The following is a 23,742-nucleotide window of genomic DNA, read 5'->3' on the forward strand; positions in this document are numbered from 1 at the left end:
AGAAATGGAAAATAAAAAAATGGAAACTGAAGCTGGGCAGTGGTGGCGCACGCCTGTGATCCCAGCACTTGGGAGGCAGAGGCAGGCAGATTTCTGAGTTCAGGGCCAGCCTGGTCTACAGAGTGAGTTCCAGGACAGCCAGGGCTATACAGAGAAACCCTATCTTGAAAAAAAAAAAATCCAAAAAAACAAAACAAACAAAAACAAACAAATAAACAAAAAGAAATGGAAAATAAAAAAATGGAAACTGAAGCCAGGCAGTGGTGGCGCACGCCTGTAATCCCAGCACTTGGGAGGCAGAGGTAAGCGGATTTCTGAATTCGAGGCCAGCCTGGTCTACAGAGTGAGGTCCAGGACAGTCCGGGCTAGAAACCCTTTCTTAAAAACAAAAAACAAAAAAACCACCACCACCACCACCAACAACAACAAAAAACCCAAAAAGGAAACCTAATGGAAGGAAAAAAGAACCTAATATCCCTCCATTTGGGCATGCTAGGCAAATGCTCTGCCATTGAGGGAGCCATGCCCCTGTAAGAGGCAAGGTTCTGAAAAATAGTTAACATTGGAAAATGTTCCTAACACCCCTAATAAGATAGTAAATTATACATAAACTAGAATTACATTTCTGTAAGTTTGTGTATACATGTATCTTACCCAGAAAAATACATATAAAATACCCAGAAGAGACTGTGCCTTAAAGAGCCATGTCCTGTTGGGCAGTGGTCACACATACCTTTAATCCCAAACAGGAGGCAGGTGGATCTTGGATTTCCAGGCCACTCTGGTCTACAGAGCGAGTTCCAGGACTGCCAGGGCTACTCAGAGAAACAACACACACACATACACACACACATACACACACACACACACACACACCGTCTCAAAATAAAAATGTATTGTCTTAGTTACCTTTTTTTTTTATTGCTATGATAAAACATCATGACCAAGGCAACTTACAAAATGTTTAGTTTGGGGTTTAAGCTTTGGTTTCAAAGAGTTAGAGTCCACAACCATCAGGTTAGAGTCCACAACCACCGTGGCAGGGAGCGTGGCAGCAGGCAGGCCTGGCACAGGAACTGTGGGTGAGAGCTTACACCACGATCCACAAATTGGGGCAGAGAGAACATAACTGGGAACTGCACGGGCTTTGGAACCTCCAAGCTCAGCCCTGGGCCACACCTCCTCCAGTAAGGTGTCACCTCTAGTTCTTCCTAGTTTCACGAACTGGGAACCAGGTGGTCAAATCTATGAGCCTACAGAGTTTATTCAAACTACCACTCCTGCTGTTCCCGTCTCTCTGGCCCCGTGGCTCCTTGTATGAGAGCCGCGCACAACCCGCACCACACACATATACACGGGATAAATAAATAATAAATGTGTTTAGACCTTTATTACTGCGTAGTCCTGGAACTCTGTAGACCAGGCTGGCCTTGAACTCACAGATCTGCCTGCTACCTCTACCTCCCAAGAGCTGGGATTAAAGGCATGTGCCACCACTGCCCAGTTTATTTTATTTGTAATTGTGTGTGTGTGTCTCCTCTGAATCTAGATCTTCCGGATCCCTGGAGAACTGAACTCAAGTCCTCTGAAAGAACAGCAAATGTTCTCAATGGCAAAGCCATCTTTCCAGCCCTTTATTTTCAATCTGTTACTGAGGATTTGTCAGATTTCTTTAATGAGTATACATTTTTTTTTCTTCCTTGAACAGGCCATGTTTCTCCCCTCATACATCTAGCTTTGCTAAAACATAACTAACCGGTATGTAAAGGCTGCACACAACTCAGGTATGAAGTTTGGTATGTGTGCACTTGTGTGCACCACAGGTTCTGTCATGACAGTCACGGTGATTCACAAGTATGGTCTCCCTTCTAGAACTTTCCTGGTCCTTCTGGTTTTGTTTTAATGGTCATTATTTTTGTTTTCATGTTTCATTGTTCTGAAACAACTGCTTGGATATTTAGAAAGGGAGGCAGAAGCTTCTTTTGCCCTCTCCAGGGGGTGGCAAAGGCCCCACACAGAGTCTACAGGGGGCTTCCAGTTTGTAGGAGAAGCAGGCAGCCCTGCAAATAGAGGTTAGGTTGTGCAATGCAATTACTTCTCTTCGTTTTAGAAATGTTTGGAGAACTGGGCGGAAAGAGGAACCGGCCCTAGGCTAGCAGATTTAAGCTCTGGGTGGAATAGAGTATCTATTGTGGAAGCGTATTGTGCAAAAAGAGAATGGAGCTTTTTGTGAAGAGAGATAAAGAGGTTGTAGGGTGGGAGAGGGGAGGGTGGTGGTGGTGGAGGAGGAGACAGGGCCGTCAGATAGTCCAGGAGAGGGGCCTGACTAATAACTGTCCTGGGGGCAGACTTCAAGCTGGGCTTCTAACAGAAGGTCCCAGCTGGAGACCTTTTCTGCCTGTCCTTGGGTCTGGGAGTCCCGGGCCAGTCCTGTACACAATGTCACCTTCATACAGGTTCAGTCTACAGTTATTGTCCTTGAGAATCCGGTTAAGCCAGAGAGAGCCCAGGGCTTAGGATCCTTCCCCGGAATTCAGTAATCAGCCTGAAGATTCAGCTCTGGCAGCTCACACCGATGGACCTAGAGATTTGGAGGCCGAGGCAGGAAGATTGCTGTGAATTCCAGGCCAGCTTGGGCCACAGGGCAAAATTCTCCCCGACTGGGGCGTAGAGGGGAGGAGAGCCTGGGAGCGGGTGCAGCAGGCAAATTGTTTCTGGTAGAAGAATAAGAATCTGAGCTGGGCAGTGGTAGCGCATGCCTGTAATCCCAGCACTCTGGGAGGCAGAGGCAGGCGGATTTCCGAGTTCGAGGCCAGCCTGGTCTACACAGAGAAACCCTGTCTTGAAAAAAGCAAATCCAAAAAAAAAAAAAAAAAAAAAAAAGAATCTGAGCTAGGTGTGGTGGAGCACATCTTAAATCCCAGCACTTGGAGGCAGAGGCAGACAGATCTCAGAGTTCCAGGCTAGCCTGGTCTACAGAGTGAATTCCAGGACAGCCAGGAGCTCTCTGAGTGTATCCGCTGTGTTTTATTTAGTTTTGTTTGTGTTTTTAATTCTCTGTTTGGTTTTGAGACACTTTCACCATGAAGCCCTGACTGCTTTTGAACTTGAAAAGACTCTGTGGCCGGGCGGTGGTGGCACACGCCTGTAATCCCAGCACTTGGGAGGCAGAGGCAGGCGGATTTCTGAGTTGGAGGCCAGCCTGGTCTACAGAGTGAGTTCCAGGACAATCAGAGCTACACAGAGAAACCCTGTCTCGAAAAACCAAAAAGAAGAAGGAGGAGGAGGAGGAGGAGAAGGAGAAGAAGAAGAAAAGACCCTGCTGCCTCTAACCCCAGTGATTGATCTGTTCTGTCCACTGATTCTGCCTTGAGCCAGGCAGGTAGAACTCATCTGCTTCCCTGGAATTCCCTGTATAGACCCAGCTAACCTCAAACCCACAGAAATCCACATGCCTCTCCCACGTAGTGCTAGAATTAAGGGCATAAGTCACCATGTCTGACTTGTGGATTCTTCACATATAAATTCTCTTTTTGTTTTTTTTTTTTTGGTTTTGTTTTTTCAAGATAGGGTTTCTGTAGACCAGGCTGGCCTCAAACTTAGAAATCCTTCGGCCTCTGCCTCCCAAGTGCTGGGATTACAGGCGTGCACCACCACGCCCAGCTAAATTCTCTTTTTGTAATCAAGTTTTCTACTATCTAGTAGAGGATTTTTTTTCTTTTGTCTTTATTTTGTTTTGAGACAGGGTCTCGTGCAGCCCAGGTATCTGGCCTCAAGTACAGACTGCCAGGCCCCTGGCCTTGCAATTTATTTATTTGTTTATGGTACTGGAGATTGAACCCTGGGCCTCACTCCACCAGACCTTGAGCCACAGCCTGAGAGGCCAGGTTTCACTTGAACTGGAATTTGAGTTTGACACCAGGCCTGCATCATGCAGGCAGGCAGTGAGTCCAGGCCAAATGGAGCGGAAGGGAAACACCTCTGCCTTTTGTTGTTACAGTCACTCTGGTTTTCTTTGTAACTTTGCTTTGAGATAGTTTCTTCTTAAACTGTCCGACACAAAATAACTAAACAGACAAAAAAAGGCTTGCTTCACCTAGGAAGACCAGAGGGGTCTTTATGGAGAAAGATGTGGGGGAGGGGTCTTTATGAGAAAGGAAGTGGGAAGGAACTAATTTGACCTTCAGAAGTTCACTTCCCATTCAGAAGAATCCCACCTCCCAGCATGCATCAGCCTCCTTCCCTCTGCTATCAAGATCAGTTCCTCTGGAAACTTACTTCCTGTTTCCCACTTCACTCTTCTTTCCAACTTCCTCTAGCTAGCTGGGTTGTTAGCTCCACCCTTAAATTACCCAGACAATTTTCCTGGAGCTGTAAAATAGTTTTAAGCAAAGATCTTATTTTTTTCACCAGGGGGGGGAGTGGTGTGGGGGAGTGGGAGGGTGGCGGGGTGGGGGAATCCCAATAAATTTAAAAATGCAGATGTCATCTGAAGCACATTTCCTGTTCCCAAAATGATAGGACTGGAAATTAGTGCTATGAACCACTTATTGGGGATTCTCTGAGGTAGCTCTGGAATAAAAGAGAAATAATAATTAAAGTATCCATTCAGAGGACAGCCCAAAGTCTGGCTATATCTCTGTGAATGTATCCTCTTTCCTCTAGTCTCAGAAGCTAAGCAGGGCCAGTCCTGGTTGGTACTTGGATGGAAATAAACAGGGAAAAACAAAAGAAGCTCAACTATGAAAAGCAACAGCATACATGCAAAGCAGTGCATATCTATGTATGTATATGTGAGGCTGTGCTAACATGTATATATAAAGTGTATATATATTTATATATGTATGTTTGTGTATATAATATATACTGTCATATATATATGGGAAGATGACTCAGTGGTTAAGAACACTCACAGTTCTTGCAGAGGACCCAGTTTTGATTCCTATCACCTACATGGTGGTCACAACCATCTGTAACTCCAGTTCCAGGGCATCTGACACCCTCTTCTTATTTCTTCAGGCACCGAGCATGCATGTGATACACATACACACATGCAGGAAAAAAATCTACACATAAGATAATTTTTTAAAAAGTATATAGAGAGGCAGAGGCAGGCAGATTTCTGAGTTTGAGGCCAGTCTGGTCTACAGAGTGAGTTCCAGGATAGCTAGGATCATACGGAGAAAACCCTATCTTGAAAAACCAAACCAAACCAAACAAACAAACAAAAAAAAAACAAACCAAAAAAAAAAAAAAGTACATATTGGGGCTAGAGCGATGGCTTCGCAGTTAAGAGCAACAACTGTTCTTCCAAGGGTTCTGAGTTCAATTTTCAGCAACTACATGTTAGCTCATAACCATCTGTAATGCCCTCTTCTGGTGTGTCTGAAGACAGCTACAATATACTACATATAGTAAATAAATCTTCATAAATAAATAAATAATTAAATAAATGTATATATATGCCCCGCAGTGGTGGCACATGCCTTTAATCCCAGCTCTTGGGATGGGAGGCAGAGGCAGGCGGTGCTGGAGAGATGGCTCAGTGGTTAAGAGCACTGACTGCTCTTCTGAAGGTCCTGAGTTCAATTCCCAGCAAGCACATGATCTGTAATGGGATCCGACGCCCTCTTCTGGTGTGTCTGAAGACAGCTACAGTGCACTTACATATAATAAAGAAAGAAAGAGCTGGGCGGTGGTGGCGCACGCCTGTAATCCCAGCACTTGGGAGGCAGAGGCAGAGGCAGGCGGATTTCTGAGTTCGAGGCCAGCCTGGTCTACAGTGAGTTCCAGGACAGCCAGGGCTACACAGAGAAACCCTGTCTTGAAAAAACAAACAAACAAACAAACAAACAAAGAGAGAGAGAGAGAGAGAGGAAAAGAGGAAAAAAGAGGGAAGATATTTAAGAAGAGCTAACTTTGATGGCACACATCCACATCTGTAACCCCAACTTGGGAGAGTGAGAGAGAAGAATTTCAAGTTCCAGGCCAGCCTGGACGACACTGAGAGAGGCTTTCTCTAAAATAAAAATTAGAAGCCGGGCGGTGGTGGCACACGCCTGTAATCTGGGAGGCAGAGGCAGGCGGATTTCTGAGTTCGAGGCCAGCCTGGTCTACAAGAGTGAGTTCCAGGACAGCCAGGGCTACACAGAGAAACCCTGTCTCGGGAAAAAAAAATGGTATTTGACTTAAAACAAAAATTAGAGGCCTTGTGCTTTGGATCAGAAATGTTCCCTGTGAGAGCCCCTGATGCCAGCCTGCAGTGCAGTTCTGGGGCCCGGCTGGCAGAGGTGGCTGCTGGGATTGAGTCTTTGAACTACAGCCTGGCCCTGCCTCAGGCTCTCTGCTTCACCCTGCCAAGAGGTGACATGTGCTGCTGTTCCCACACACTTCCACCTCTGCCTTTCAGGACAGACTAAACTCCTGGTCCCACGAACGCTAACAAATCCTCTGTCCCTCCGTCACTTCTGTCAGGTCTGTAGATTCTCTGGCTGCTGTATTTTCTTACTCTGTGGAACTGCTGGGACGGGCGAACAGCACTTAAATAAAGGGCAGGAGGAGCCGGTGGTGGAGCCTTTGCCTTCCACCACTTCCACCCTCAGCCCTGCAAACACTGTCTTGGGGAATTAATTGAGGAAGAATTTAACAAATGTGTTACAAGCACTGACTTCTCAAAGTCCAGAACATTGGGACAGGAAAAAAAGGATTTTTTTTAAAAGGTTCAAGGCAAAAGCAGCCTTTTTTTATTTTTTACTTTATGTATATGACATGAGAAGAGGGTATCAGATCCCATTACAGATGGTTGTGAGCCATCGTGTGGTTGCTGGGAATCGAACTCAGGACCTTTAGAAGAGCAGTCAGTGCTCTTAACCACTGAGCCATCTTTCCAGCCCAGACTTTTTTTTTTTTAAATAAATCAATTCAGAACTGAGATTTTTTTTCACCACATGAAGAAAAATACACTGTCACGCAGAGGGACATAAAAGCCCCTCTCCCCCAGGCTGACAGGATGACTCAGCACTTTAGAGCACTTGTTGCTCTCCTAGAGAACCCAGGTCTGATTCTCAGAACCCACATGGTGGCTCCCACGAGTCTGAAGCCTTCGTCCGCCCTGAGGGCGCCATGCATCTGTGTGGTGTGTATGCATACATCCAGGCAAAATACACACATAAATAAAATACACTTTAAAATGTAAAGAAAAGCCGGCTGGTGGTGATGCATGCCTGAAATCCCAGCACTCTGGGAGGCAGAGGGGGCAGATTTCTGAGTTCGAGGCCTGCTTGGTCTACACAGTGAGTTCCAGGGTAGCCAGGACTACACAGAGAAAAAAAAACCCTGTCTCAAACTACCAAAGGAAGGAAGGGAGGGAGACAGGGAGGGAGGAAGGAAGGAAGGAAGGAAGGAAGGAAGGAAGAAAGGAAGGAAAAAAAAGAAAAGAAAGGAAAAGAAAAAGGAGCTGGAGAGATGGCTCAGCAGTTAAGAGCACTGACTGCTCTTCTGAAGGTCCTGAGTTCAATTCCCAGCAGCCACATGGTAGATCACAACCATCTGTAATGAGATCTGATGCCCTCTTTTGGTGTGTCTGAAAACAGCTACAGTGTACTTAGATATAACAATAAAAAAATCATTAAAAAAAAAGGAAGAAAGAAAATATTTTTTTCAGGTACCGGGTGAAGCAATAACTTTTGAAGCTTAAAGTTTATGGAAATCAAAGGGAAAGAAGGTATTATGGGTAAATCAGTCAAGCTCAACAATTTTAAGAAAATAGTTTTCAATACATATTTTTGTATGTGTGTTGTATGCATGCTTGTGTGTGTGTGTGTGTGTGTGTGTGTGTTGGGTGCCCAAAGATGCTGGAAGAAGGAATTAGATCTTCTCTGGAACTGCTGTTATGACTGTGAGCCAGCTGATGTGGACACTAGGCACCAAACTTGGGTCCCTTACAAGAGCAGTAAGTGCCCTTAACAGCTGAGTCATCTCTGGGCCTCAAACAACACATAAAGCATGAGCTGAGGTGGTGACGAAGTGCCTGGAGGCCAGGGAGGAGGAGAGTTCAAGGCCGGCCTGGGGCTTCTGGAGGCCTGTATAAACGAAAAGGAAAGGAAGGTAGTATTCTTAGCAAAAATAAAAATATGTCCTGCAGAACGGCACACACTCACAATCGTAGCACTAGGAAGACAGAGGCTGAAGGACCAAGAGTGTAGGACCAGACTTGGCTACTTGATATCCTAACTCAAAACTTGAAGAGGGAGGAGGAAGAGGAGGAGGAAGAAAGAGGAGGAAGTGGAAGAATAAGAGAAGGAGGCAGGGAGGTCACGGGGTGTGGTAAGGCAGGCCTGTAACCTCAGGGCTTGGTGGGTTGAGGCCAGAGGACCAGGACTTATTGGCCAGCTCCAATTACAGATGAATTTGGGGCTACCCTGAACTACAATGGAATCTCTCTCAAAAGCCCAGAAGAAAAAGCAGAAGCAGACTACTTAAATATTTCAAAAACTATTTTTATTAGATGCAAGTTAAAATATATATATATATATATTCATATATATATATATTCATATATATATATATGAATATGAGAGGTTATTCCAGAGAATAAAATGGAAAATGTCTCACTCCAGGTCATTTAGATCAGTCCCAAAACTCTGGGATGCAGAGGCTGACAGATCTCTATGAGATTGAGGCCAGCCTGATCTACAAATCAAGTCCAGGGCAGCCAGGACTGTTACATTATAAAAAAAAAACCTAGCTCAACCCCTCTCCCCAATAAAGTTAAATTAAATAAATAACTGTGTGAGTGAGCACAGGGTCAAGAGAAGCCATAGCTGTGGGCGTCCCTCCCTCCCTCCCACCTCCCATCTGGGCCCTAGGACCCACCATACCTGGGAAATGCTCCCACAGCAGAGGGGAGAGGCAAGGGGAAGGCGGCAAGGGAGTCCCCGGCCACTTCCCCCTAAGGAGGGAAGTCGCCGGGGTGGTGGTTGTTCCTTCTGTAGCCAGCCCCTCACTTCCCTTGGCTTCCTGTAACAGGGGTGCACTGGGGAACCGCAGGCAAAACTCTGGGTTCGCCCTCCAGCAACCCCAGACAGGCGTTGCTTCCAGGAAGAGATTGACCTTGTAACCTCCTTGATATCCAGAAGGCATGAAGGAAGGTGAGCCTTGGGATTTACTTAGGTATTCATTCATTCATTCATTCATTCATCCTGTGCCTGTCAAACTCACCTTAAACTACTGCCTCAGGAGTGCTGGGATTATAGGTGTGCACCACAAAGCCTGCCTGACAAATGGGGTTTTAAAAAAATGTGTGTGTGTGTGTGTGTGTGTGTGTGTGTGTGTGTGCGCGCGCGCGCATAAAGACCAGGGCACACAAAGGGTGTGAGGAAAACCTTCTGGGGTTGATTCTCTTTCCACCATGTGGACTCCAGGCATCTAAGTGATGGCAGCAAACACCTTCACCTGCTGAACCCCGCCAAGCCAGCCTGGTAAGTCAGCTTCCGTGGGGTGCAAGCCCTGGAGACTGGCACCTTCTCTTAGGCTGACCGATGCCTACTGTCTGCTCACACAGAGTGAACAACATGCAGAAGGAGGCTCAGCTCTCCTTTTCCAGTCAGCCAGGATTTACACCCCAGATCCACCTACGTGGTGGAAACCACAGAGCCCCTTGAATTCTGTTTCTTTTTCTGAAGGTCTGTTAAGAGCAGGGTCCCTCAAGAGCTGCCACAGTTAAGACTTAGGCTCTGCACAGATCTTGCTACCAGAGGAGAACAGGCCTTCTCCAGTGGCCTGCCTTAGCAGTGGCTAAGCACTCGTGAGACTTGAACTGTGTGGTTCATGGCCACTGGCCCACGTCACCTGTGTGCTCTCCCGATGAATCACTGCTTGTGTAAAACAGCTTGCCAGCCTCTGCCAGCTTCTGTGCCAAGCCTCCCTCACACTGGGCTTCATCCAAGTCCCAGTGACCACCCGGAACCCCCTGAAAGCCTGTCACTTCCTCTCCCCCATCTCCATGCTCTTTAGCATCCAGGACTAATTGTCGTTTCCCCCCTTGAAGCTGTAGGCCTGAGTAAGACCCACTCTGCTTGTCAGTCAGGGCCAGCCCACATCTCCTTCCTCCCTTGAACAGGCTGCAACTATTTTAAGTATGGACTCCAAACTCAGGCTACCCGGCTCTCTTATTTTTGATGGTTTCAAGCAGTCCAGGCTGACCATGAACTTCCGATCTTTCTGCTGCCATCTCCCAAGTGCTGGAATGACAGATGTGTGCCACCCCAGCCTGTTTTTGACTGTACGTGCTAGGCAAATGTCCTACCAACCCCTTAGACTCATGCTTTTGCATGCATGCTTTTGAAAGCATTCTCTTGGGGCTCAGTGAACACAATGTAAGCCTGAAGCTCGGCCTCAGGCCCCCGGAAGGCACCCATGTTAAAGAGGCCGGACAAGGTGCTGCAGGCCCAGCGCTCGGGGTGCTGGGGGTCGGGGTGGGGGGTGGGGTTAAAGATAGATGTCAAGAGCTACTTAAAACTCTCAGCTCCAGCTCTATCTAGCAAGAGACTATTTTTAAAAAAAAGGTGGAAAGATAGGAGAAGACACCCCAAGACAATCTATAGTCTCCAAAGGGGTACGTGCAGCTGGCACACACACACACACACACACACACATACATACACATACATACACACACACACATCCTCTCACACCAGTGGTGTTTTGGCTAAATGCAAGTGTAAATAATCTCTTTCTAGATTTCCTGCTCGTGTGTCTGGGGGTGTCAGATCTTGGAGTCACACACTGCTGCGAGCTGCCCTGCAGGTGCTGGGGATTGGCCTTGCTCTTCCTGAAGAGCAGTCAGTGTTCTTAACCACTGAGCCATCTCTCCAGCTCCTCTTTTTCTTTTTTTAAAACACTGCTCATCTAGGCAGGGCCTTGATTTTTGTTGTTTGTTGTTGTTTGTGTTTTGGTTTTTGGTTTTTTTTCCGAGACAGGGTTTCTCTGTGTGGTCCTGGCTGTCCTGGAACTCACTCTGTAGAACAGGCTGGCCTTGAACTCAGAAATCTGCCTGCCTCTACCTCCCAAGTCCTGGGATTACAGGTGTGCACCACCAATGTCTGGCTAGCCAGGGCCTTGAATATGATAAGCAAGCGGCCTACCATTGAACTAACACCCTTAGCACAACCCCCCCCCCCCCCATTGATTGGGTTATTTTTTTGTTTTTGTTTTTGGGTCGTTTGGAGGTCGTTTTTGGCAGTGTGTGGGGGTGTGGGGGTGTTCAAGACACAGTTTCTCTGTGTAGTGCTGGAACTCTCTTTGAAGATCAGGCTGGCCTTGAACTCACAGAGATCTGTCTGCCTCTACCTCCCAAGTGCTGGGATTAAAGCTGTGCACCCTCACTGCCCAGGTGGACATCTTTTACATCAGGAGAGCATCATAGCTCTGTCAACTTCCTCAGGGACACAAGGGCCAGCCCCCTGAAGACCTAGCCCTTTCCATCCACCCAATTCACGATCCACGAAGCTCTCCAGGACCCCTTGCCCCTCTCCTGCCACCTCAGAATCGCTTTTGGCTCAGGAACTGTGGGACAGCCTCCCACTCTCCTCTCCCTTCCATGGATGGTATTTGTGAGTCACCGTGACAGTCACAGTGTGGTTGCAAAGAGTCTTCTTTGTGCGTCTGTGAAGAGAAGACATGAGGAACGCTCTGGGTTCATCCCTACCAAGAGAAAGCGGAACCGCAACACAGGAAGGAAAATTCTCCGTAACTGAGAGGCACGCTGTCAAACTCTGAGACCTTGGAAATGCTCCGAAGCCCCCTCCGGGTCCCCACCGGCGCCTCCATCTGCCAGTCCGAGCTCGTTAATTAAGCTTGCGTTCTCTGGAACACCAGCGTTCCAAACCAATCCAGGCAAGCTTTCCCACCCAGTGGCTTTCCGACTTGTCCCCCGCCTAGTACATTTTGATTTCTAGTTTTCAGTGCAAATATCTAGCATCTCTACTATACGGCGGATGAAATAATATTTCTTCAGACTAGCCCTCAATACTTACAGTGAAAACCTGCCTTTTCTCCTCACCCCTACCCCCTCCGGTAAACTGCATTGACTTCCAAATAGATTAACAAGTGATCTTTTTCAGCATACCCTTTCTAGAATCTATTTGTCAGTTTGCTTTTTTTTTGTTGTTGTTTTTTAAAGATTTATCCATTTTTATTTGATGTGCGTTGGTATTTTGACTGCTGGTATATCTGGGTGAGAGTGTCAGATCCTGTGGAACTGGAGCTAACAGGCAGTTGTGAGCTGCCATGTGGGTGCTGGGAGTTGAACCGGGACTCTCTGGAAGAGCAGCCAGCGCTCTCTCTGCAGTCCCTGGTCACATGGCTTTTACTCTGACATGGAGTCCTTGCCTGTTGGGTGCCTCCCTCCAGCCTTCTTCGTCTCTCCTGTTCCCCCATTCTCAGCTTCTGTCTCTCACACCCCATGCTGCTTTGGGTAAGTCTGGTGTAGGAAAGCGGGTGAGAGAAAACCTAAGGCCTCACTCTCGGAGGCAAGCGTTCACCCACCGCCCTACAACACCCCCCCCCCCACTCTTTTCACTTTTTATCTTGAGATAGGGTTTTGATAAGTTTACCAGACTAGCCTTGAACTCATTCTGTTCAGGCAGGCCTTTAACTTGTGATCCTCCTGCCTCAGCCTCTCAAGTAGCCTAGAGTTCTGAGTTACAGGCCTGCCGCCTTCTTCCTCTTCTTCCTCCTCCTCTTCTTCCTCCTCCTTCTCCTTCTGACAGGGTGTCTCTGTGTCGCCCTGGCTGTCCTGAAACTCACTCTGTAGACCAGGCTGGCCTTGAACTCAGAAACCCACCTGCTCTGCCTCCCAAGTGCTGGTGCTCCACCACTGTTCCGCTCAAGCCTGATTCTTGTAAGGTGTCCCACTACTGAGAACACTTCCCTTCATTCCAGCCAAGCCCGTGAGACCCGTGCTGCTGACACTAAAGGTACCCAGGTATGGCAGATCAAAGGAGCCATGTTTTCTTTTCTTTTTGACTCTTCTCCCCTCCCCTCCCTTCCCCTCCCCTCCCCTCCTCTCCCCTTCCCCTCTCCCCTCCCTTCTCCCTTCCCTTCCCTTCCCCCTTCCCTTTTCCTTTCCCTCTCCCCTCCCCCTTTCCTTCCCTTCCCCCTTCCCTTTTCTTCTCCCCCTCCCCTCCCCCTTTTCTTCCCTTCCCCCTTCCCTTTTCCTCTTCCCCTCCCCTCCCCCTCTCCCTCCCTTCCCCTTCCCTTTTCCTCTTCCCCCCTCCCCTCCCCTTCCCTTTCCCACCCCCTTTTGAGATCAGGTCTCCTGTAGCCTGGCCTCAAACCACACAGATGACTGAACACCTGACCCTCCACCTCCCAAGTGCTGGGATCATTGCATGTGCTAACACATTTGGCTGACATCACATTTTCCTGGTTCATAGTGAGCCACTTAGAGCCAGTGAAACTCACTTATTGGAAACACATGCTCCTTTTTCCTAAGAGGAGATGAAGCTTAATTGTGAAATATTCCTCTAGGCTCGTATGTTGAATACTTGGTTCCTAGCTTACGGCACTATTTTAGGAGGTTCTGGAAACCTGAAAAGGAGGAGGACCCTCCTCTACTCCAAGGAAGTGAGGCATTCCCTTGGCGGTGCGGGTGGGGGTGGGGTGGGGTTGAGTGTGGGGGTTGGTGCTTTCCCCAAGCATGCATAGACAGAACCCTCAGAATCTATGAGCCCAAACAAGTCATTCCTCCTTGGAGATGCTGTCTCAGGTGTTGGGGTCACTTGATGAAATAGTACTTAACATAGCAGCCATCTTGCTTTGAAAGAGAAGGCAGAACTGAGAAGGTGGGACTTGGGGCTTCCTTGACCTCTTGATCAAGCTACCCCTGAAGACCGACCTGATCCTGGGTTTTCTGCTCTGTCAATCAGTATGTGTTTTCACTTTAACTAGTTTAGCCTGGGTTTTCTGTTGCCTGCAATCACCAGAGCCCTCCCTGGTTTTCTGTTTCTAAGGTCCACATACTCTTACAGGTGGGTCCCTAGTACTGGTTTCATTCTCTGTCTCCTCTTCCTCTTTGGAAGATGAGTGCTGCACACACATCTCGCTGAAGAGAAAGAAACTGTTTTGAAATAGTCAGGGCGCTAGTCTCCTCCGTGCCTCCAAATAGACGTGCCACATATGTTCCCAGGGTTCCAGCAGACACTCAAGAGAGCTGTCAACTGGCTTCCACCCTGAAACCCAGACAGCTCTGCAGGGAAGCAAAGACAGCCTCAGGCAGAACCCTGGTGCCTGGAGAGCCAGGCCAAGCCAACCAGAACCTGTCCTGCTTCCCAAAACAGAAATCTAGGAACAGTCAACCCAACTGTGAAGGTAGGAAGGCAGTCAACGGTCTAGACCCAGGAGTCAACTAGATCTGGGTCTCATCTCCCTAATACTCAGAAGCTGGGTGCTGGGGTAAGGTCCTAAGTCTCCTGAGCCTCAGTATTCTCATCTGCCAAATGGGGGAGCAGCACCCACTTCATAGAGCACTTTGTGGGGACTGAATGAAGATCTTACTGAGGGTTCCGATTGCTGTATTAAAACACTATGAACAAAAGCATCTTGGGGAGGAAATGGTTTATTTCAGCTTATGACCTGTAGTCCATCATCCAAGGAAGTCAGAGTAGGAACCCAGAGACAGGAACTGAACCAGAGGCCCTGGAGGAGGAGTAGAGTAAGAATTTTGGAATTTTGGTTTCTTTAAAAAGACAAATATTATAAGAATATTTTCATTTTAATCCCAGGTGTGGGATATGGGGCTGCTTCAGACTGTCCACGGCAGCTGATTGTGATTTGCCCTGTGCTGGAGCAGGAGTGTGATTTTGCCAGCTGCCGATAGTTTCTACCATTGTGTGAAGTTTGGGATTCTGGGGACTTTTCAGAGGGTGTGTAAATGCTAGGGCCCCAAGGATAGGTGAGTTTGTTGGCCATTGGTGTGAGTGTGTGTTTGTGTGTGTGTGTTGGTTGGTTGTTGGTAGTTGTTGGTCATGGTTTGTTAAGCATCTGTGTACAAAGAAGAAACCACAAGAAGAAGAAATTAGATAACTTTTTTTCCCCAATTTTTTGAATTTGGTTTTTTTTCCGAGACAGGGTTTCTCTGTATAGCCCTGGCTGTCCTGGAACTCACTCTGTAGACCAGGTTGGCCTCGAACTCAGAAATCCGCCTGCCTCTGCCTCCCAGAGTGCTGGGATTACAGGCGTGCGCCACCACCGCCCGACTGAAATTAGATATCTTGATGCTAAAGCTCAAACTTGCCCCTCGGAGCTCAACACCCCTAATCAGCAGGAAGTAGTCTAATGATAATGTCACCCCCTGTACTGGCTGGTTTTGTGTGTCAACTTGACACAGGCTGGAGTTATCACAGAGAAAGGAGCTTCAGTTGGGGAAGTGCCTCCATGAGATCCAGCTGTGGGGCATTTTCTCAATTAGTGATCAAGGGGGGAGGGCCCCTTGTGGGTGGTACCATCTCTGGGCTGATAGTCTTATGTTCTATAAGAGAGCAGACTGAGCAAGCCAGAGGAAGCAAGCCAGTAAGGAACATCCCTCCATGGCTTCTGAATCAGCTCCTGCTTCCAGCCCTGCTTGAGTTCCAGTCCTGACTTCCTTTTGTGATGAACAGCAATGCAGAAGTGTAAGCTGAATAAACCCTTTCCTCCCCAACTTGCTTCTTGGTCATGATATTTGTGCAGGTATAGAAACCCTGACTAAGACAAATTGGTACCAGGAGTGGGGTATTCCTGTGACATGACCATGTTTTGGGGAGGACTGCTGTGGAAGGACTTTGGAACTTTGGGATAAATGATCCATTTGGTGTTAAGAGCTCTATGGAATGTTCTGTAGGAGCTTGGCTGATAATGTTGAGAACATTGTAGAAGATGGAGGCCTGACTTGTGAAATTTCAGAGGGAAGATTAAAGACTCTTATCAGGGCCATGTTTTGATTGTGAAGAGTCTGTGGTTTTGGTTAGCTGGGACTGAAGAATCAGCTGTGATTAACAAGATACCAGAATCACTAAATCAAACCTTTGTGTTACTGGGACTATTGATACTGGTTAGCTGGAGCTAAGAAATTAGCAGTGATTAAGAAGAGACCAGCATCATTGAGGTGAAATCTTTTGGGAAGTGTTTTCTGAGAGCACAGAGGCTGTGTTCCAGAGATAGTCACAGTTGTATTTTGTGCTGTGGCTGGACTTGGTACTGTGTAAGAGTCACCCAGGTGGTACTGGTTTTGAAGGCATGAAGGGGTCATGAAGAGCAGCTGAGGCTCTTGGCACAGTGAGAGGCCACGGAAGGCCATTGGTGAAGGTGCAGCCTCAGTTGCAATTGATGGCCCAGGACTTGAAGGGGTCATGCATAGGAGCAGAGGCTTGTTGTCACCATGAAGAGAGCCTATGAGAGGCTACTGTAATGAGAGGAATTACAGTAGAAGATAGCAGTGTTTTGGAGATGCCAGTACCTTGCGATGACCACCAAGAACAGCAGCAGCAGTGGAGTACAGGCAGCTGGAGCCTAGAAGACAAGCTGTGTGCTACAAAGGGCAGAGCTAGAGAAGTGACCCAAGCCCTTGGAGGAGCCCGGAAGATTGTGAGTTGGATCCCAGACATTGAATCATTAGAGTTTGAGTTTTGCTTTTGGTTGTGACTGTGCCCTGATATGTTTCCCTCTTGAAGGAAAAAACGTATTTTAGTGGAGCCCACAGTTAAGAGACTTTGAATTTTTAAAAGTTTTGAATTTTAAAGATATTGAACATTTTAAAGTGATTGAACTTTTAATATATAAAGACTGTGGGACTTTTAAAGTAATTTAGATCTTGGGGATGAGTAAGAAAGTAAGGATTGAGGCTTAATAGTGATGTGTTTGTGTGTCAAGTTGACAAGAGGTCAATTGTACTGGCTGGTTTTGTGTGTCAACTTGACACAGGCTGGAGTCATCACAGAGAAAGGAGCTTCAGTTGGGGAAGTGCCTCCATGAGATCCAGCTGTGGGGCATTTTCTCAATTAGTGATCAAGTGGGGAGGGCCCCTTGTGGGTGGTACCACCTTTGGGCTGGTGCTCTTGGGTTTTATAAGAGAGCAGGCTGAGCAAGCCAGTAAATAACATTTCCCCAAGTTGGGTGGTGGTGGTACACACCTGTAATCCCAGCACTCTGGGGAGGCAGAGGCAGGCGGATTTCTGAGTCGAGGCCAGCCTGGTCTATAGAGTGAGTTCCAGGACAGCCAGGGCTATACAGAGAAACCCTGTCTCAAAAAAACCAAATCCACCCCCCCTCCCAAATAACATTCCCCCATGGCTTCTGCATCAGCTCCTGCTTCCAACCCGGCTTGAGTTCCAGTCTTAAATTCCTTTTGTGATGAACAGCAATGCAGAAGTGCAAGCTGAATAAACCCTTTCCTCCCCAACTTGCTTCTTGGCAGTTTTCTGAGTTTGAGGCCAACCTAGTCTACAGCGTGAGTTCCAGGACATCCAGGGCTACACAGAGAAACCCTGTCTCGAAAAAAATCAAAATCCAAAAAAAAAAAGACCCTGTCTAAGACACCCCCTCTGTGGCCCCTGACTTCATTTAGGGATTTCTTTCCTTTCTTCTCTGTCTTTTTTCTCTTCTCTAGTGTTAGGGGATTGAAAGGGTGAAAGAAAGAAGAATTCATAGAGAAGCCAAAGCCAGCTACGAAGACCTCCGCTCTTCCGGCTTGCTCTTCCGGGTTTGCTTAGCTTTCTTCCAGCAGTCCAGGTCACCAGTCCAGGCTTGGTTTGCAGCACACACATGATGGTCCGTAGCCACCTCTAAGGCTGGTTTCTGACAGACAGCCTCTTCCGGTGTCCTGTGGCACTATGCACATGCGGTGCCCTTAAATACTTGCAAGCAAGACATACATTTTTAAAAAAGCTGCGTGTGGCTGCCTCAAAGCTGGGGGTGGGGTGGGGCACCGGGGGCTTTCTGGGCTTGCTTACTGCCAGCCTAGCTCCGAGTTTATCGAGGGAACCTGTCTCAAGGGAATAAGGCAAGCAATAATAGTGAAGGGCACCTGAAGGTCTACTCTGGTCTCTGTACATATGCACAGGTCTAAGCAAGCCACTGCATGTGTGTACAAATGACAGACAGACAGACACACACACACACACACACACACAATTTCAGTGAGAAAGGCCCCCAAAGGCCTTTGAATACTTGGTCTTTAGTTGGTGGCACTGTGGTGAGTTTTGAGGTGCCAAAAGACTCATGCCAGCCGGGCAGTGGTGGCACACACCTTTAATCCCAGCACTTGGGAGGCAGAGGCAGGCAGTTTTTTTGAGTTTGAGGCCAGCCTGGTCTACAGAATCTTTCAGGACAGTCAGGGCTACACAGGAAAGCCTGATCTCAAAAGCAAGCAAGCAAACACTTCCCTCCCCCTACCTTTTCCCTCCCCCCCCCCCCAAAACACAAAGCAAGCCAGAAGCTCCAAGCCACTAGGGGCTGAGCTCCCTGCTTACTGCTCACTGTTTGCGATGTGACTCTCTCCTGCTCGTTCTGCTGCCACCTCAGCCTTTGCACTGGCAGCATGGACTTTAACCCTTTGGAACTATAAACCTAATTAAACACGTTCTTTTCTAAGTTGTCTTGGTCATGGTGTTTTATTATAGCAATACAAAATCAGCTAACACACACACACACACATTCACACAAAGAAAAGGAACAGCCTGCTCTTTAAGTGGAACTGGCTGGAAAATTTAAGCAGAAAGCAATCCCTCTGTGCAGGAAGCCATGAGCAACCTCCTGAACCTTTGCTAGATCATCTGTAAAATGGGCACGTGGAGACCCACCTCTAAGACTTGTGTGTAGTGCACTGAGTACATGGAATCACCTGCCTGCTCGGTCGCTGGAAGTGCAGTAAGAGACGAGGACACCTGGCCCTGGGCAGGCTCTGCAAAGGGCAGCTCACAACTGGGTTATCAGGAGTGAGGCTGCTCTTATCTTTATGAGGACAAGGCAGGCGGGTTACTTAGATGGGGATTTTATTTTTGGTGAGAGAAGAGGAAGAGGAAACAGAAAAGAGGAAGAAAGGATCACTGGAAATCTACTGTGCTGTGGAGGAAGAAGACTCAGAGTGACCTTGCCTTGGGGTCTTTAATCACAGACTGCTGCTCTCTGGGGGCTGTGTGAGTTAGCCCCAAAGCCCTGCCACTAGTTTGAGGAGAGCTGCGTTCTAGCCAGCACGCTCGAGGGCCTCAGAAATTCCTTTGAGTTCTAGCTGAGACATTTCCCTAATTGCTTTGTATTGCCTCGACAAAATGTTCAAGGCGGGGTACTTTTTTTAAAGAAAAGAGGTTTGCCCTACATGACCTCCCAGCAACTCAGGAGGCACGGAAAGGAGGGTTGCTACACATATCAGGCTAGTCTGGCTTATGGAGAGAGTTCCAGGCATGTAGCAAGACTGTCACAGTGTGACGGATGGCTCCACAGACAAACAGAATCAAGAAAGAAACACTAATGGGAGGGAGAGATTTCGAGTGACAAGAAGCCAGAACTAGCTGTCTTCCCCACCACCCCCTTTGACATGGTCTCACTATGTAGCCCTTGCTGGCCTAGAACCTGCTCTGTAGACCAGGCTGTCCTTGAACTCAGAGATCTTCCTAGTTTTTTGTTTTTTTTTTTTAAGATTTATTTATTATTTTATTTTATATGAGTACACCATAGGTGTTTTCAGACACCAAAAGATCTCATTATAGATGGTTGTGAGCCACCATGTGATTGCTGAGATTTGAACTCAGGACTTCTGGAAGAGCAGTCAGTGCTCCTACCCGCTGAGCCATCTCTCCAGCCTGAGAGATCTTCCTGTTTCTGCCACTAGAATGTTGGTGTGAGCCACCATGCTTGGCTAGCTCTTTATAAACATAACAAAAAAGCGCTCTTAGTTTGTCATATGTGCACACACACACACACACTGACACACACACACATACAGACATAGACACACAGACATAGACACACGTATACACACACACAATAGTAAAATTAAAAGTGATGATTCTTTCTTAAGCCCTCCCCCCCACCACTGAGCTATGCCCCCAGCCTTAGTATTTCTCTGTGTTTGAATGGCTACACATCTATTTCCATACACAGGTGGAGGGGACGTAGCCAAGGCTTGCAGCTGGGACCTCAGGAATCTGCCATCCAGCAGTGCTACCCCAGTGCCAAAGTTCCAGGGATTTGCTGTTAAAAAAGTCTGGAAAACTCCCCCATCTCGAGGTGTTGTTTACGTGGGAGGCTGAGGCTCTCCTGTGACTGATCAGCAACGGGAGATTAACTGCTTCTCTTTTCTGAAATTGGAAAGTAGTGTTCCTCCGTCCTGACCATCGGACTTGATCCAACTTCTAGGTCCGATTTCTAGAATTCTCCATTCTGTGGACGATTCCCAGCATGGAGTCCCAGTAGCTCCAGGGCCCTGCTGACTTAGGAGGCAGGGTCTGGGGACAGAAGGCTTTCAAAGAACATCAGAAGACCGAGGGAGCCCAGAATCCTTAAGAAATCAATCCTTGGGAGCGGGGGTAGCTCAGGTCTCAGGGGCCTTTGGGAACACGAGCCCTGTCCTTTGTGAAGCTATAGGCTGATACACAGCAGGATGTAATTAATATCATGGAGACTCTTGAAAGACATCCTACTGCTCTAATGAAAAATGAAAACCCATTGGGCCCAGTGCCCAGAGCCTGCAGACTTGGCCAGGCCTGAAGTGTCCAGCAGAGGGCGCTCACAGGGACCAGAGGGCTTGCTCCCCTGCATGCCAAGCAAGGCCTGCATTGCCAGTCACCCATGGCAAGAAAGCAGTCCTACTTTTTACTCAGCCAGAGTAGAGTATCGAATATGGCAGGGACCTACTGCCTCAGGGTGTGAGTTGTTCAGAAGAGAGGCCTGGAGGAGGGGCGGTGGGGGCACGGGGAGCACGGGCTTCAGCTAATATCCTTTGACCTGACTATTTGTTGCTCATCTTGCTGACTGGGCTGAGGGCATGGGTCCAGCCAGTCCTCCCTCTGCAGGAAAACATCCCGGGACAGCACTCATTTTGCTCAAGGAGCTGCAATGACTCCCTGTGACCCTCATGTGGCTGTCTCTGCCTGATGTCAAGGCCTCCACTCTGTTCCAGTGCTTGCTGCAAGCTGTGTAATGTGTCTCCGTCTTGGCTACAAATAGCCTTCCATGCTCTCTTCCCCTCAGGAAAAGTAAAAGGATGCTGTCTGGAAGGCTGAAGGGGAGAACGTAGGTGATCACACACTTACCACATACTGGGCAGGTGACAATGTTGTAACCCTCGACCCCCCAACCCCTCACCCCTCAACCCAAGTGCACTTGTGTGTGAATGTGTGTGTGTGTGTGTGTGTGTGAGAGAGAGAGAGAGAGAGAGAGAGAGAGAGAGAGAGAGAGAGAGAGAAATTATAATTTATGTGTATGGGTGTTTTGCCTGTTTGTTTGTGTGCCATGTGAATGCTTGGTACCTGTGGAGGCCGGAAGAGGGCATCAGAGTCTCTCTGGAACTGTAATTGTAGAAGGTTGTTGGCTGTCTGTGGTGTTTGGAATTGAATCAAGGTCCTCTGGAAGAGCAGTCAGTACTCGTGACTGCTGCGCTGTCTCTGCAGCCTGTTTATTTAATAATGTAGGTATTCACAGCTATGCATTTGTTTGTTTTGTTTTTACTGGTCACAGAATATTTTTAAATCTCCCTTGTGATTTCTCCTTTGGCCCCTTGGTTAAGAGCCTGTTGGTGAGGGTCTACAGAGGTGGCCCAGTGGGCAAGAGGACATACTGATATACGCAGAGGACCCCAGTTCAGTTCCTTGTACCGACTTCGGATGGATCCAGCGACAGGGGAAGAGGCACCACACCCGTAAGCCTGTCAACACATTCCTTTAAAACTCTGTTTTTTACTTCCCCCAGTTGGTGGGTTTGTTTTCCTTCTGCGGTGGGTCTTTGGTTTTTCTACACTGCTATTGAAACAGACACTTTCTTTGATTTCAGTGTGGGGTCTATTGTGGAGAATGTTCTGGATGCCCTTGGGAAGAATGCATATTCTGCTGTTCTGGGGTAGCATCATATATATCATATATGTATGTTATGTATATTGGTTAAATCCAGCTGGTCTACAGTGTTGACCAGAACCCATATTTCCTCATTGATCTCTTGTCAGGTTGTTTCTTTCCACTAAAAAATTTATGCTCTGTATTAAAAGGTGATACGTTCACATGGTTCAGAATTTTAAGTGTAAATGGTCCTTCCGTTTCTGACTCCCCATCCACACTTTTCTCCTGCAGAGACAACTAGAGTTAATAGTTTCATGGGTCTTCTTGAAGCACTTTAGACAAAATATACATTTATTTTTATGTACCTTAAATATTTTATGTGTTCAGTTTTATGTGTATAGGTAGGTGTTTTGTCTGCATGTATGTCTGTGTGCTACATGCATGCAGTGACCATGAAGGCCAGAAGAGAGAGCTAGATCCCCTGGGACTGGAGTTGGAGACAGTTGTGAGCTGCCGTGTGGGTGCTGGGAATTCAACCTGGATTTTCTTCTGAAAAAGCAGCCAGTGCTAATAACAACTGGGCCATTCCTGCAATTCCTCCAGCCTCTCCTTTCTTCTCTGTCTCGCTCTCTCCCTCCCTCTTCTCTCCCTCCCTCCCTCCCTTATTCCTCTCCCCACATGTCCCATGTCTTCCTCTTTCCCTCCCTGTCTCTCTCCCTGACTCCTTGCTATACATCCCTGGCTGGCCTCAAACTCTCAAACTAGGTTGATGAGGCAGCGTTAGCGTCTGGAGTGCTGGGATGTGCTGGTGTGTTTCACCATTCAGGGCCTCAAAATACATATTTGTAAACCCTTCCTCAGAGGTGTGTGTGTGTGTATGTGTGTGTCTCCACAGGGATTTATTTATTTATTTATTTATTTTTAAAGATTTATTTTTCTTTTATGTGAGTACAGTCACTGTCTTCAGACACACCAGAAGATGGCATCAGACCTCATTCCAGATGGTTGTGAGCCACCATGTGTTGCTGGGAACTGTACTCAGGACCTCTGGAGGAGCAGCCAGTGCTCTTAACTGCTGAGCAATCTTTCCAGCCCCCTCCCCGAGGGTTTGAGACTTGGAATCTGGAGAAGAAGGTTTTGGTGACCTGTTCCCAGTCAGTCTCTGTGATGATCCAGATACTCCAGCATTTGAGAATTTCTGTTCCCATTCTCTCCAGTACATGAAGACTTAGTTCAGGGTGAAGACATTGCACAGGATGGGATACCCAGGGTAGATTACTGAAAGAAGAAACCCTTCTAGGAGGGTGGAATGGAATGTGGGCTTAATGGCTAAGAAAACTTGATGTTCTTGTGGAAAATGCAAGTTCAGTCCCCAGGACCCACTTTGCCTGGTTCACAGCTGGCTGTAGTTCCAGACTGAGGGCGTCAAACACCCTCACCTGGCCTTGGATAGCACCCTCTAACATGTGTGTGCGTGCTTGCTTGAGAGAGCATGGATGAGAGCACACACACACACACACACACACATACACACACACACACAAAATCTTGGGAAAAAAGGGGGGGGGCAATAAAGAAACTTTCTGAGAGACGAAGTCACCAAGAGGAGCTGTGTCCAGGAGCTTGTAGGAACATCCAATGGGAATTAGGAGCGGGCCTCCTGTGTCGGATTTGACAGTGGTTGCTGGGGATGAGCACAGCACTGCCTCCACTGACC

The 23,742-nt window shown here is 47.7% G+C and overlaps 3 long non-coding RNA genes across 3 annotated transcripts in view; 2 read left to right on the forward strand and 1 right to left on the reverse strand.

Moving 5' to 3' along the window:
• The window catches only part of LOC127667225 (uncharacterized), a 400,922-nt gene that overhangs the window by 275,893 nt on the left and 101,287 nt on the right, over positions 1–23,742 (forward strand). The window lies entirely within an intron of this gene.
• On the forward strand, positions 9,025–22,197 carry LOC127667209 (uncharacterized). The gene is made up of 3 exons (XR_007973850.1): positions 9,025–9,149; positions 21,761–21,892; positions 22,024–22,197. It is a non-coding gene; the product is annotated as an uncharacterized LOC127667209 (long non-coding RNA).
• Positions 14,603–18,956, reverse strand: LOC127667220 (uncharacterized). Its single transcript, XR_007973858.1, has 3 exons — positions 18,837–18,956; positions 17,711–17,865; positions 14,603–14,697 (listed from the first exon to the last, which is right to left on the reverse strand). It is a non-coding gene; the product is annotated as an uncharacterized LOC127667220 (long non-coding RNA).

This window comes from Apodemus sylvaticus, chromosome 1, assembly GCF_947179515.1.
Source record: "Apodemus sylvaticus chromosome 1, mApoSyl1.1, whole genome shotgun sequence".
NCBI classification, from domain to species: Eukaryota; Metazoa; Chordata; class Mammalia; order Rodentia; family Muridae; genus Apodemus; species Apodemus sylvaticus.